Below are 15087 nucleotides of genomic sequence, written 5' to 3'. Positions count from 1 at the left end.
CTTGGGTATTCATCCTTCCTGATAGAGGTGTAATATTCCATTATATATATGGACCATATTTTCTTTATCCATTCGTCTGTTGAAGGGTATCTCAGGTCTTTCCATAGTTTGGCAATTGTGGCCATTGCTGCTATGAACTTTGGGATACATATGGCCCTTCTTTTCACTACATCTATATCTTTGGGGTAAATGACCAGTAGTGCAACTGCAGGATCATAGGATAACTCTATTTTTAATTTTTTTGAGAATCTCCAGAGTTTTCCAAAGTGGCTGCACCAACTTGCATTCCCACCAATATTGTAGGAGGGTTCCCTTTTCTCCACATCCTTTCCAACACTTGTTGTTTGCTGTCCTGTTAATTTTGGCCATTCTAATTGGTGTAAGGTGGTATCTCAATGTGGTTTTGATTTGAATTTCCCTGATGGCTAATTTTTTTATTTGAATTTCCCTGATGGCTAATTATGTCATTACTTTGGAAGAAAATCACAGTTATATAAAGCATGATGTAATCCTAAGAACACCCCAAAAGTTATAATGCTTTTGGTATTTAGAAACCCTTAAGTGTGCTAAAGAAATTGATAGGAAACCGCTCAGGGATATACATGAAGTTACCTTGGTTAAAAGAGATTGAATCAAAGTTTCAATCCATTCAGAAAATGTTGGAGATGTAAGATATGGTTAACTTTTCAGTTATTTATGCAAGAGTTGGGTATAATACTTAACATGGTTAAAAAGAGAAATGTTATGTATATTTTACTACCATAAAAAATAAATAAAATTCAGGCTGCATAAACTTGAGAAAACTCAAGCATATACTTATAAGGTGCAAGATACCAGTGCTTTAGTGGGAATTTAAAATTGTAAACACCTATGTTAGAAAAAGAAAAGAAAAGGAAATTCAACTCAATAACCTTAATTTTCCACCTGAAGACACTGGAAAAGAAGAGAAAAATCACCCAAAGCAAGCAGAAGGAAGGAAAGAATAAGATTAGAGAAAAATTTGATGAAATATAGAACAGAAAAATTATAGAGAAAATCAATACAACCAAAAGTTGGTTCTTTCAAAAGATCAACAAAATTGACCAATCTAAATTTAATAAAAAAGAACAGAATTATTAAAATCAGAAGTGAAATCTTTACTACCATTGTACCTAAATTTTTAAAAAATCATGAGGGAAAATTATTAAAAACTTGTGTGCAACCAACAATTTAGATAACTTAGATGAAATGGAAAATTCCTAGAAAGACCCAAACTTGGGTCTTTCAAATAAACTTGACTCAAGGGAAAAATATATATATATATATATATGTATACATATATATGTATGTATACACATATATATATGTATATATGTATATATACACGTATATGTATACATATATATACACACACACATACATTCAATTTTCTTTTCTTCAAATTGAATTAGTAATTGAGAAAAATAAATACTTCCCACAGAGAAAAACCCAGGACCAGATGGTTTTACTAGTGAACTCTATCATTTAATGGGGTCTGAACTTTCATACATCCTCCAAAAAATAGAAGAGTAGGATATACTTTCCAACTCATTCTATGAGATTAGTATTAGCCAAAGCTATCAGAAGAAAAGAAAACACAGACCAGTATCTTTTATGAGTATACATGCAAAAATCCTCAACAAAATACTAGTAAATGGAATCAAGCAATGTATAGAAAGAATTACACACCATGAGAAAGCAGGATTTATCACAGAAATGCAATGTTGGTTTAATATTCAATGATTAATTGTTATAATAAACCTAATTAGTAGAATAAATGACAAAACATATGATAATGGTAATAGATGTAGAAAAAGCATTCTGAAAGTTCCAACACCCTTTCGTGGTTTAAAAAAAAATAGAATGCTCTAAGAACTAGGAATAGAAAGGAACTTCCTAAATCCCATAAAGGGCATACAAAGTGGGAAGAGACTGAATGTTTTCACCCTAAGATCAGAAATAAGACATCTTTTCTTGTCACTTCTATTCAGCCTTGTATTGTGGTTCTAGCCAAGAAAATTGAACATGAAAATGAAATAAAAAGCAACAAAATTAAAAGGAAGAAATGAAACTATTTATAGATGATGATATTGTATATAGAAAATACTAAGGAGTTCATGAAAAAAATTAATATTATTACTATTAGAATTAATAATAAATGAGTTCAGCAAAGTTTCAAGACTCAAAATCAATATGCAAAAATCAATTGTATTTCTATATACCATCAATGAATAATCCAAAAATGAAATTAGGAAAACAATTCCATCTATAAGAGCCTCAAAAGTTATAAAAAATAGTTAATGATACATTTAACCAAAAAATGCATAACTTGTATTCTGGAAACTATAAAACATTGTTGAAAAAAATCAAAGAAGATCTGGAGAAATGGAAAAACTTCCCATATTCATGGGTTGAAAGACTTAATACTGTTAACATGGCAATCTCCAGACTGATCTGTAAAATCAATACAATTCCTAGGAAAAGCTCAGCTGACTTATTTTCAGAAATTACAAACTGATTCTAAAATTCTTAAGGAAATTCAAGAGACCCAAAATAATGAAAAAATTCTCGAAAAAGATAAGAGTTGGAAGATTCACAATTCCCAGTTTCATAACCTAACACACTACTGGTGAGGATGTAAATAGTGCAGGCACTTTGGAGAACAGTCTGGCAGTTCCCTAGATAGTTGTTGTATGACCCCATTATTCCACTCCTAAGTGTATACCCAAGAGAAATAAAAACATATGTTTACACAAACACTTGTACACTGATATTCATAGCAGCATCATTCATAATAGTCAAAAAGTGGAACAACTTAAATGTCTACCAACTGTTGAGTGGACAAATGAGATGTGGTAAATTTGTACAATGGAATTTTTTGGCAAGAAGAATAAATTAAGTACTACACATGTTACAATATGGATGAACCTTGACAATGTTATGCCAAGTAAAAGAAGCCAGTCACAAGGGACCACATAATGTACAATTTTATGTGAAATGTCCAGAATAGGCAAATCTTTATAGATAGAAGTTATGGCTACTGAGGGCTGCAGGAGGGGTAATGGCTAAGGGATGCAGCTTCTTTTTGAAACAATGAAAACATTCTAAAATTGATTGTGCTGATAGAAGCACAACTGTGTGAATATACTAACACACATTTAATCATGCATTTTAAATTTAAGGATATATTGTCTCATATATGAATTATATTTCAGTACTTAAGGAAATTCATGATAGCATTTAGTCCCCAAGTTGCTGAACTGATAAGAAGAAATTGGGTGCACTGTGATCTTAGAGGACCTGCAAAATAGAGCAGGGTGTTATCAGAGAGCACTTATCAGAGAGATGAAGAATATGGAAAAGGAAAGAAATCCAGGGCCCTTTAATTTAGGGAGCTCATACCAAACATGACCCCCAGAGGTGATAAGACATGTGAGAATTCTGGTTCTCAGTTAACCCAGAATAAAGTCTTAAACAGTTAAAAAGATAGAGATACTGCCAACTGCAGGGACTTTGAAAGAAAAGAATGTGTCCAGCATCAAAGGAAGACTCAAAGGCAAAACTGTCTGGGAAAGAAAAGGCCAAGTTTATGGGCAAAGAACAAGGGGATCAGACTTCATAAGCATTTACTGGTTTAATATAAAGCACAAGTGTTTAAAAGAATGACAACAACAAAAACCACACACACACACACACACACACACTTCTCTTGCAGTATTGCCAAGGCTGCCACATATACCATTGTCTGTTCCTAGTGAGAAATCAGTAATGTGCTCACACGTTTCTCACTGATTGTTATATTCATAAACATCCCAATAGTTTTCTGGGAAGTGCTTGATATTTTATTTATTTGGGGGAACTAGGATAAGATGTGGAGACCCTGCCTTTTTTTAAATTTATCTCAGTGTGAATTATGTGCAGTTCTTTCTGACTGTGACATGTCATAGTGGAGGTGGGGCAAAATATCAGGCTTATACTGCCACACCAGGCTCATCTTGAAAGCAAAAATGCTAATTGCACCCAATAGAGGTCCAGGGACTCAGTTCCAAAGGCCATAAAACTGCAGAGCTATGCTCCCGTTTCCTCTCTCAGAAAAAGAAATTATTGTGTTAATTTCCTTTTGATGCATAAAAACTTAGCAGCTTAAAACAACATCCATTTGCTGTTCCAGAGTTCTGTAGGTCAGAAGGCAGTTGGCTCAACTGGGCTCTCTGCTCAGGATCTCACAAGGCTGAAACCATGTTGATAGCCAGACTAGGTCTTTAGCTAAAGACTCAGGAAAAGAATCTACTTTGGAGCTTATTCAGAAAGTTGACAGAATTCAGCTCCATGCAGTGGTGGGAAACTGAGGTCCTGGTTTCTGGTCTGGTTGTCAGCCAGGGGCCAGGGACCAGGGGCTGCCACATTCCTTCACATGTGACCTCTCCTTCCCACCCACAAGGGCACCTGGGTTCCTTCTCATTCTAAGAATTTCTCTGACTTTCCCTTTTACCTTCCTAGTCTATCTTCCTCCTCTCAGATGGAAAAAGTCCTCTGCTTTTAAGGACTCATGAATAGACTAGATGCACAGAGAGAATTTCTGAATCTTAATGTCACCTGACCTGGAACTTTCATTACAACTACAAAATCCCTTCTTGGCAGCACCTAGATTAATGTTTGATTGAATAGCCACTGACAGGACTCCTGGGGCAGGAAGGCATTATTAGGACCCTGCCTACCACATCTGTAAACATAAAAGAGACAAAAAGGCTAATTCCTAGTTGACACAAGTGCTACCCTTTCTATCCTGAGCCCCACTGCAATAAAACAACCAGTCACTCAGAGAAATTGATGTGTTACAGTAGGCATTCCAACCCACTTCCTTTTCTACACATATTGAGACTTTGACTACCACATTAGGACCAACAGAAGAACAAGACTGATTATCCTTTGTGCTTCCATGCCTGTCAACTACCTGGCACAAGCCTTTTATATAAATGTGGCTGTCAGATTAAGTGTGCACCAGAAAGACTGTTCTTAGAAAATAAAAAACCTCCAGAAACACAATTTCACAGCTTATTATTTCTGCACTTGACTTTCTTCAACTGCCTTGGCAATGACACTTGGAACTTTAGATCCCTTACTCCAACTGGCACATGACAATCTATGAGCAAAAGCTCTATTGATGGAAGGACTATGAGGGGCACAGTAGATCCTTCTAGGTCACTGTATATGCCATTTTAATACCCTCTGAAATCAGAAGTTATTCAAGGAATAAACCAGCCATAGAACAGAACAACCACAACAAATTCCTTGTACAAATCTAAGCACAGCCTCCTTACAAACCTAGGAGAAATGGATATCAGTCTGTGCAAGACCTAAGAGCCATTCATGGAGTTATTCCTAGGTTTCCAGAAGTACATAATGCTAATGTTCTTCTCTCTCCAGTTCCACTATTTATAAGTAAATAGTCATTGTCCTGGCCTCACTAACCTTCATTAGCATTTTTGTAAATAAAGATTGTTTAGTTTTCCTTTATTTGGAATAACTAACAATATTTTTAGTCAATAATGACATGGGGATTCACACAGGCACCTTTATTTTCCTTCCAGCCTTTAAATAATAAATTTTAAAAGGCAACACTCTTAAAAGGTTAAGATTTCATTCAATATAAAAGACCTTACCTCATATTTACCTCTCCTGGAAAACAAGAATTCCATCTACTACCTGGAAGAACATATGGCTGAATATGGTAAAGCCTGAAGGAAAAGTTATGATTTTGCCAAGAGATAGTACATTAGTTAGGAGGTGACCTCTCCATCAAAGAGTGTACTCTACCCCAAAATTGAATTACACAGATCCAGCCACATCCAAACCCAACAACCAGATGGGACTTGATAGGATTAGCAGAACTTAAGAGGTATTACAGACAATGAGTTCCCAACTCTTTCAGACTAATTGAAATCCTTCAAGAAATTACCAAAAACAGGTGACCTGAATTTACATAAGAAGCTGTAATAGGCTTTGTCACTTCAAAATCTAAATTGTAGGGGGAGGAGTCAAGATGGCGGAGAAGTAGCAGGCTGAGACTACTCCAGCTAGCAGGAGATCAGCTAGATAGCTTATCTAAAGATTGCAAACACCTGCAAATCCATCGGCAGATCAAAGAGAAGAACAGCAATTCTAGAAACAGAAAAACAACCACTTTCTGAAAGGTAGGACCAGCGGAGAAGTGAATCCAAAGTGACGGGAAGATAGACCCCAGGGGGAGGGGCCGGCTCCCGGCAATCGGCGGAGCAATGGAGCACAAAATCAGGACTTTTAAAAGTCTGTTCCGCTGAGGGTCATGCTCCAGAGGCTAAACCGGGGTGAAGCCCACACGGGGCAGCATGGCCTCAGGTCCCGCAGGGTCACAGAAGGATCGGGGGTGTCTGAGTGTCGCAGAGCTTGCAGGAATTAGAATGGAAAAGCCAGCTACAGAGACAGAGCCGACAGTAAGATCACAGCTCGGAGTTACCTTGAAGAAGTCGCAGGCTCGGTGAGCTCGGAGCTCGGCCAGAGGTCAGGCAGACGGGAGTTACTGGGCGATGTTCTCTGAGGGCACACTGAGGAGTGGGGCCCCGGGCTCTCGGCTCCTCCAGGCCGGAGACCAGGAGGCCGCCATTTGTATTCCCGCCTTCTGGAACTCTACGGAAAGCGCTCAGGGATAAAAGCTCCTGAAAGCAAACCTGAGCGGATTACTCAGCCCGGCCCTTGGTAAGGGCAGTGCAATTCCGCCTGGGGCAAAGACACTTGAGAATCACTACAACAGGCCCCTCCCTCAGAAGATCAACAAGAAATCCAGCCAAGACCAAGTTCACCAACCAAGGAGTGCGATTTCAATACCAAGGAGAGCAGCAGAATTCCAGAGGAGGAGAAAGCAAAGCACGGAACTTATGGCTTCCTCCCTGTAATTTTTTAGTCTTGCAGTTAATTTAATTTTTTTCTTTTTCATTTTTTTTCTCTTCTTCTGCTAAAATTTTTTTTTTACTTTTACCATTTTCTTTTTTAACGTTTTTTAACTAGTTTATCTAATATATATATATTTTCTTTTTTATACTTTTCGTTATTCATTTTCTTTTTTTAATTCTTTTCTTTTTTTTTCTTTCTTTTTCTTTCTTTCTTTTTGAACCTCTTTTTATCCCCTTTCTCCTCCCTCACGATTTGAGATCCTTCTGATTTGGTTAAAGCATATTTTCCTGGGGTTATTGCCACCCTTTTAGTATTTTACTTGCTCCTTCATATACTCTTATCTGGACAAAATGACAAGACAGAAAAATTCACCACAAAAAAAAAGAACAAGAGGCAGTACCGAAGGCTAGGGACCTAATCAATACAGACATGGTAATATGTCAGATCTAGAGTTCAGAATGACAATTCTCAAGGTTCTAGCCGGGCTCGAAAAAGGCATGTAGGATATTAGAGAAACCCTCTCGGGAGATATAAAAGCCCTTTCTGGAGAAATGAAAGAACTAAAATCTAACCAAGTTGAAATCAAAAAAGCTATTAATGAGGTGCAATCAAAAATGGAGGCTCTCACTGCTAGGATAAATGAGGCAGAAGAAAGAATCAGCGATATAGAAGACCAAATGACAGAGAATAAAGAAGCTGAGCAAAAGAGGGACAAACAGCTACTGGACCACAAAGGGAGAATTCGAGAGATAAGTGACACCATAAGACGAAACAACATTAGAATAATTGGGATTCCAGAAGAAGAAGAAAGAGAGAGGGGAGCAGAAGGTATACTGAAGAGAATTATTGGGGAGATTTCCCCAATATGGCAAAGGGAACGAGCATCAAAATTCAGGCGGTTCAGAGAATGCCCCTCAAAATCAATAAGAATAGGCCCACACCCCGTCACCTAATAGTAAAATTTACAAGTCTCAGTGACAAAGAGAAAATCCTGAAAGCAGCCCGGGAAAAGAAGTCTGTAACATACAATGGTAAAAATATTAGATTGGCAGCTGACTTATCCACAGAGACTGGCAGGCCAGAAAGAGCTGGCATGATACTTTCAGAGCACTAAACGAGAAAAACATGCAGCCAAGAATACTATATCCAGCTAGGCTATCATTGAAAAATAGAAGGAGAGATTAAAAGCTTCCAGGACAAACAACAACTGAAAGAATTTGCAAACACCAAACCAGCTCTACAGGAAATATTGAAAGGGGTCCTCTAAGCAAAGAGAGAGCCTACAGATGGTGGATCAGAAAGAAACAGAGACAATATACAGTAACAGTCACCTTACAGGCAATACAATGGCACTAAATTCATATCTCTCAATAGTTACCCTGAATGTGAATGGGCTAAATGCCCCAATCAAAAGACACAGGGTATCAGAATGGATAAAAAAACAAAACCCATCTATATGTTGCCTCCAAGAAACTCATTTTAAGCCCGAAGACACCTCCAGATTTAAAGTGAGGGGATGGAAAAGAATTTACCATGCTAATGGACATCAGAAGAAAGCAGGAGTGGCAATCCTTATATCAGATCAATTAGATTTTAAGCCAAAGACTATAATAAGAGATGAGGAAGGACACTATATCATACTCAAAGGGTCTGTCCAACAAGAAGATCTAACAATTTTAAATATCTATGCCCCCAACGTGGGAGCAGCCAACTATATAAACCAATTAATAACAAAATCAAAGAAACACATCAACAATAATACAATTATAGTAGGGGGCTTTAACACTCCCCTCACTGAAATGGACAGATCATCCAAGCAAAAGATGAGCAAGGAAATAAAGGCCTTAAATGACACATGGGACCAGATGGACATCACATATATATTCAGAACATTTCGTCCCAAAGCAACAGAATACACATTCTTCTCTAGTGCACATGGAACATTCTCCAGAATAGATCACATCCTCGGTCCTAAATCAGGACTCAGCCCATATCAAAAGTTTGGGATCATTCCCTGCATATTTTCAGACCACAATGCTCTGAAGCTAGAACTCAACCACAAGAGGAAGTTTGGAAAGAGCCCAAATACATGGAGACTAAACAGCATCCTTCTAAAGAATGAATGGGTCAACCGGGAAATTAAAGAAGAATTGAAAAAAATCATGGAAACAAATGATAATGAAAATACAACGGTTCAAAATATGTGGGACACAACAAAGGCAGTCCTGAGAGGAAAATATATAGCGGTACAAGCCTTTCTCAAGAAACAAGAAAGGTCTCAGGTACACAACCTAACCCTACACCTAAAGGAGCTGGAGAAAGAACAAGAAAGAAACCCTAAGCCCAGCAGGAGAAGAGAAATCATAAAGATCAGAGCAGAAATCAATGAAATAGAAACCAAAAAAATAATAGAACAAATCAACGAAACTAGGAGCTGGTTCTTTGAAAGAATTAATAAAATTGATAAACCCCTGGCCCGACTTATCAAAAAGAAAAGAGAAAGGACCCAAATAAATAAAATCATGAATGAAAGAGGAGAGATCACAACTAACACCAAAGAAATACGAACTATTATAAGAACATACTATGAGCAACTTTACGCCAACAAATTTGACAATCTGGAAGAAATGGATGCATTCCTAGAAACATATAAACTACCACAACTGAACCAGGATGAAATAGAAAGCCTGAACAGACCCATAACCAGTAAGGAGATTAAAACAGTCATTAAAAATCTCCAAACAAACAAAAGCCCAGGGCCAAACGGCTTCCCGGGGGAATTCTACCAAAAATTTAAGGAAGAACTAATTCCTATTCTCCTGAAACTGTCCCACAAAATAGAAATGAAATGAAAACTTCCAAACTCATTTTATGAGGCCAGCATCACCTTGATCCCAAAACCAGACAAGGATCCCATCAAAAAAGAGAGCTATAGACCGATATCCTTGATGAACACAGATGCGAAAATTCTCACCAAAATACTAGCCAATAGGATTCAACAGTACATTAAAAGGATTATTCACCACGACCAAGTGGGATTTATTCAAGGGCTGCAAGGTTGGTTCAACATCCGCAAATCAGTCAATGTGATACAACACATCAATAAAAGAAAGAACCAGAACCATACGATACTCTCAATAGATGCTGAAAAAACATTTGACAAAGTACAGCATCCCCTCCTGATCAAAACTCTTCAAAGTGTAGGGATAGAGGGTACATACCTCAATATCATCAAAGCCATCTATGAAAAACCTACTGCAAATATCATTCTCAATGGAGAAAAACTGAAAGCTTTTCTGCTAAGATCAGGAACACGGCAGGTATGTCCATTATCACCACTGCTATTCAACATAGTACTAGAAGTCCTAGCCTCAGTAATCAAACAACAAAAGGAAATTAAAGGCATCCAAATCAGCAAAGAAGAATTCAAATTATCACTCTTCACAGATGATATGATACTATATGTGGAAAACCCAAAAGACTCCACTCCAAAACTGCTAGAACTTGTACAGGAATTCAGTAAAGTGTCAGGATATAAAATCAATGCACAGAAATCAGTTGCATTTCTCTACACCAACAACAAGACAGAAGAAAGAGAAATTAAGGAGTCAATCCCATTTACAATTGCACCCAAAACCATAAGATACCTAGGAATAAACCTAACCAAAGAGGCACAGAATCTATACTCAGAAAACTATAAAGTACTCATGAAAGAAATTGAGGAAGACACAGAGAAATGGAAAAATGTTCCATGCTCCTGGATTGGAAGAATAAATATTGTGAAAATGTCTATGCTACCTAAAGCAATCTACACATTTAATGCAATTCCTATCAAAGTACCATCCATCTTCTTCAAAGAAATGGAACAAATAATTCTAAAATTTATATGGAACCAGAAAAGACCTCGAATAGCCAAAGGGATATTGAAAAAGAAAGCCAACGTTGGTGGCATCACAATTCCAGACTTCAAGCTCTATTACAAAGCTGTCATCATCAAGACAGCATGGTACTGGCACAAAAACAGACACATAGATCAATGGAGCAGAATAGAGAGCCCAGAAATAGACCCTCAACTCTATGGTCAACTAATCTTCGAAAAGCAGGAAAGAATGTCCAATGGAAAAAAGACAGCCTCTTCAATAAATGGTGCTGGGAAAATTGGACAGCCACATGCAGAAAAATGAAATTGGACCATTTCCTTACACCACACACAAAAATAGACTCAAAATGGATGAAGGACCTCAATGTGAGAAAGGAATCCATCAAAATCCTTGAGGAGAACACAGGCAGCAACCTCTTCGACCTCAGCCACAGCAACATCTTCCTAGGAACATCACCAAAGGCAAGGGAAGCAAGGACAAAAATGAACTATTGGGATTTCATCAAGATCAAAAGCTTTTGCACAGCAAAGGAAACAGTTAACAAAATCAAAAGACAACTGACAGAATGGGAGAAGATATTTGCAAACAACATATCAGATAAAGGACTAGTGTCCAAAATCTATAAAGAACTTAATCAAACTCAACACCCAAAGAACAAATAATCCAATCAAGAAATGGGCAGAGGACATGAACAGACATTTCTGCAAAGAAGACATCCAGATGGCCAACAGACTCATGAAAAAGTGCTCCATATCACTCGGCATCAGGGAAATACAAATCAAAACCACAATGAGATATCACCTCACACCAGTCAGAATGGCTAAAATCAACAAGTCAGGAAATGACAGATGCTGGCGAGGATGCGGAGAAAGGGGAACCCTCCTATACTGCTGGTGGGAATGCAAGCTGGTGCAACCATTCTGGAAAACAGCATGGAGGTTCCTCAAAATGTTGAAAATAGAACTGCCCTATGACCCAGCAATTGCACTATTGGGTATTTACCCTAAAGATACAAACGTAGTGATCCAAAGGGGCACGTGCACCCGAATGTTTATAGCAGCAATGTCCACAATAGCCAAACTATGGAAAGAACCTAGATGTCCATCAACAGATGAATGGATCAAGAAGATGTGGTATATAGACACAATGGAATACTATGCAGCCATCAAAAGAAATGAAATCTTTCCATTGCGACAACATGGATGGAAGTAGAATGTATCATGTTTAGCGAAATAATTCAAGCGGAGAAAGACAAATATCATATGATCTCCCTTATATGAGGAAGTGCTGATGCAACATGGGGGCTTAAGTGGGTAGGAGAAGAATCAATGAAACAAGATGGGATTGGGAGGGACACAAACCATAAGTGACTCTTAATCTCACAAAACAAACTGAGGGTTGTTGCGGGGAGTGGGCTTGGGAGAAGGGGGGTGGCGTTATGGACATCGGGGAGGGTATGTGCTTTGGTGAGTGCTGTGGGGTGTGTGGACCTGGCGATTCATGGACCTGTACCCCTGGGGATAAAAATATATGTTTATAAAAAATTAAAAATTAAAAACAAAAAAAACCAAAATCTAAATTGTAGGTGACCCCCATCCCAGGTCTACCAGAATACAAAAACAAACAAATAAATAAATAAATAAATGATCATCACTTTGTGTCCTTTCAACACATTTTCTTGTGCTGAAACAAAAAAGGGGTGGCAGGAGGGTACCAATGTGATGGAGGCTTTGGCTCAACGTCATGGGAAATACCACTTCCTATTTAGGTATTTCTCTAGATTTAATGGCTAGTGTTTTCCTCCCTATGGTTGCAAAACTGGTAGATGTTTCTGTGGATGTCACCGCTAATTTCAGCTTGTGGATTATGTTCAATCCTGTCTACTAGCTAGCAACATCCAGCATTGCTCAGTAGGCAGATTAACTATGACTGATCACTCTTGTTGGTCTCTTGTATGACCATCTGTCACTGATACAATCTCAATCCTGCAGTGTTGCTTCCACCACTTGATGAAAAAGAGCCTCATGACTCTATGACAGCAACTGTAAAATTGAGTGTCCAAGAGGAAGGTCACGTTGTTGTTTCCCTAGGGAATGTGGAGCAAATGTTCTTTTTAATTGATCAACGTCGATACTATTGAGGTTTGGCAGAGACTACATAAAACTGTAAGAAGATAACCTTCCACCCATGGCTGGGTCAGCCCAAGTGGTGGAACTAATAGCCTTGACAAGAGCAGGTGTCGAAAGGTACAAGTTAAGGCACGTAGTGAGAATAATGATAAAGAAGGGGGAGGGAATGTGCTGGTAGATCATTAAACAAAATAAGTGGCACTTTTGTCCTTGTTGATAAGACTTATTTGTGATTTATGATTATATAGGACTTATTTATGATTTCTGATTACAATTGGACTTATTTATGATTTATTATTATGATAGGACTTATTTTTAAGAAAATGAATATATTTATAGATAAAATCTGTTTCAGACATAGGATATTAGCCTCAGGTTCAGGAAAAAAAGAAACATTTGCTAAAATCAAGTTGTTCTGTGAATTTCAATAGGTCCTAATGCAGCTAAGATGGCCCTTTGGTTGCACCCAACAAATGAGATAAAGTTTGACCAAAATGTAATAACACTGCTTCCACCATGAATAAATTTATGGGGGAAATTTCTCCTTGGTAGCTAGAGATGTGGAGGGCTTATGCTTAATCTTTACCATCATAACCCAGAAAACAACAACAACAACGACTGTGAAGGTGGGATACAAATGGGTCTGAGCCATGTCCCAGAGGAGTTTCAGACACATAAAGATAGGCTACATCCAGTTTCCAAAGTAACAAGACTATTAATATTGCTTGGGATGGCTTATAAACTCTCTAGATGGTGAAGTCTTCTCAAACAGAAAAGCCACTGCAAGAAACGATATATCTACACAAATTGTTAGACAAGTTTTTCCCACCCGGGGGATACTATCTCTGCTCCCTAGTGTTAAAGGTACTGGGACAGTCATGAAAGAACTTGGTAAGGTTCTCTCATTTAATTGAAATCTTATTGCCCCTACTCACTGCAGTTTCCAGGAAAAGTAGGGGTACCAGCAGAACTCTCAACAACTTTAAATTGGGGCAGCAGGAGGAGGAAGGTACTTCTTTGTGGCAGTCTGGCTATTTTTCATTCCAGTTGTGGTGGTTTAAAAGCTGAGGGGATATGGAAAAAAGCTACCACTCCTAGCCTTCTTTCTCCTGAATTTGTGACTATTAGGTCCAAGATGGGCAGTCTGCTTTGTTTTGGGGAAGCCCCAAGAGCACTGTCATGGCAGTAGCCCAATTAATGCCCCCAGAAATTCTACTGATTGCCATCATCCCCAGAAGTCTGGAAGTGGCCAAAGCCACTGGCTCTGATGACATGATCTTGGTGGAGATCATTTGACATTTAGCTGTGATGTGCCAAGGAACACAAGGCTCAAAATACATTTGAAGAGATGGAGAAAAATTTAGGTCATTTATCTCTTGGTAAGTGCAGCTGAAATTAACAGGAATAGCCTTTTAGTAAGAAAAAAAACCTGAAGGTACAATATCTCAGCAAATACTAATCTCTTGGGTTCCATGCTGACTTGGAAAGCTGCCAGGAAGACTGCTATTCAACACCAGAGAGGGTCTATTATTACTGTAGGATGCATTATTGACTTAAAAGGCAATTCTGGCCAGTCTGTACGGTGCCAGTAGAGGAAGATTCTTTGGATTTTCTCATATTCTTGCTAACAAGAAAGAAAATTACAGTGAATATAGTTGCACTAGGATTTGTTCACGCAGATAGGATGAAAGACTTGAACATTTAAAGAAAAATAGTTCTCTTGGGAGGTTTGGAGAACCTACCAATGTGTACATGACATTGTGTTTCTTTGAAATCACCATATAATGGTTTTAGAATCACCATATATGGCACCTGCATTGTGCACCAAATATGGTTGTATTTGGTTGATTTCAGGGTCATGAGTTAGAATCATCATGTTACAAAACATGTTCTGGTAGTGGAAGAGGAATTACAACTCGTGATATAATTTATAGATTATTAAATTCAAATAATGATTCGAATCAAGGGTACATTTTGTTTGACTCTTGATTTGAGTCTCATACATACATGGATGGCATTTGCTACAACAGAACATAATGATAAGAAAATACTAAAAAAAATAAAAAGTATGTACCTTACAGTCTGCAGCCATTTTGGTAGACAGACATTTTGCAAGTGATATAAACAGG

The 15087-nt window shown here is 37.9% G+C and overlaps 1 pseudogene; it reads left to right on the top strand.

The window, feature by feature from the left end:
- The first annotated feature begins 14137 nt into the window (after nt 1-14137).
- LOC101674257 lies at nt 14138-14743 on the top strand (annotated as a pseudogene).
- The last annotated feature ends 344 nt before the right edge of the window (nt 14744-15087 follow it).

This window comes from Mustela putorius, unplaced genomic scaffold (assembly GCF_011764305.1).
Source record: "Mustela putorius furo isolate JIRA1106 unplaced genomic scaffold, ASM1176430v1.1 tig00003972_pilon_pilon_pilon, whole genome shotgun sequence".
In the NCBI taxonomy this organism is placed as follows: domain Eukaryota; kingdom Metazoa; phylum Chordata; class Mammalia; order Carnivora; family Mustelidae; genus Mustela; species Mustela putorius.
Note: the sequence above shows the minus strand (reverse complement) of the source record. Positions and strands in the feature narration are given on the sequence as shown.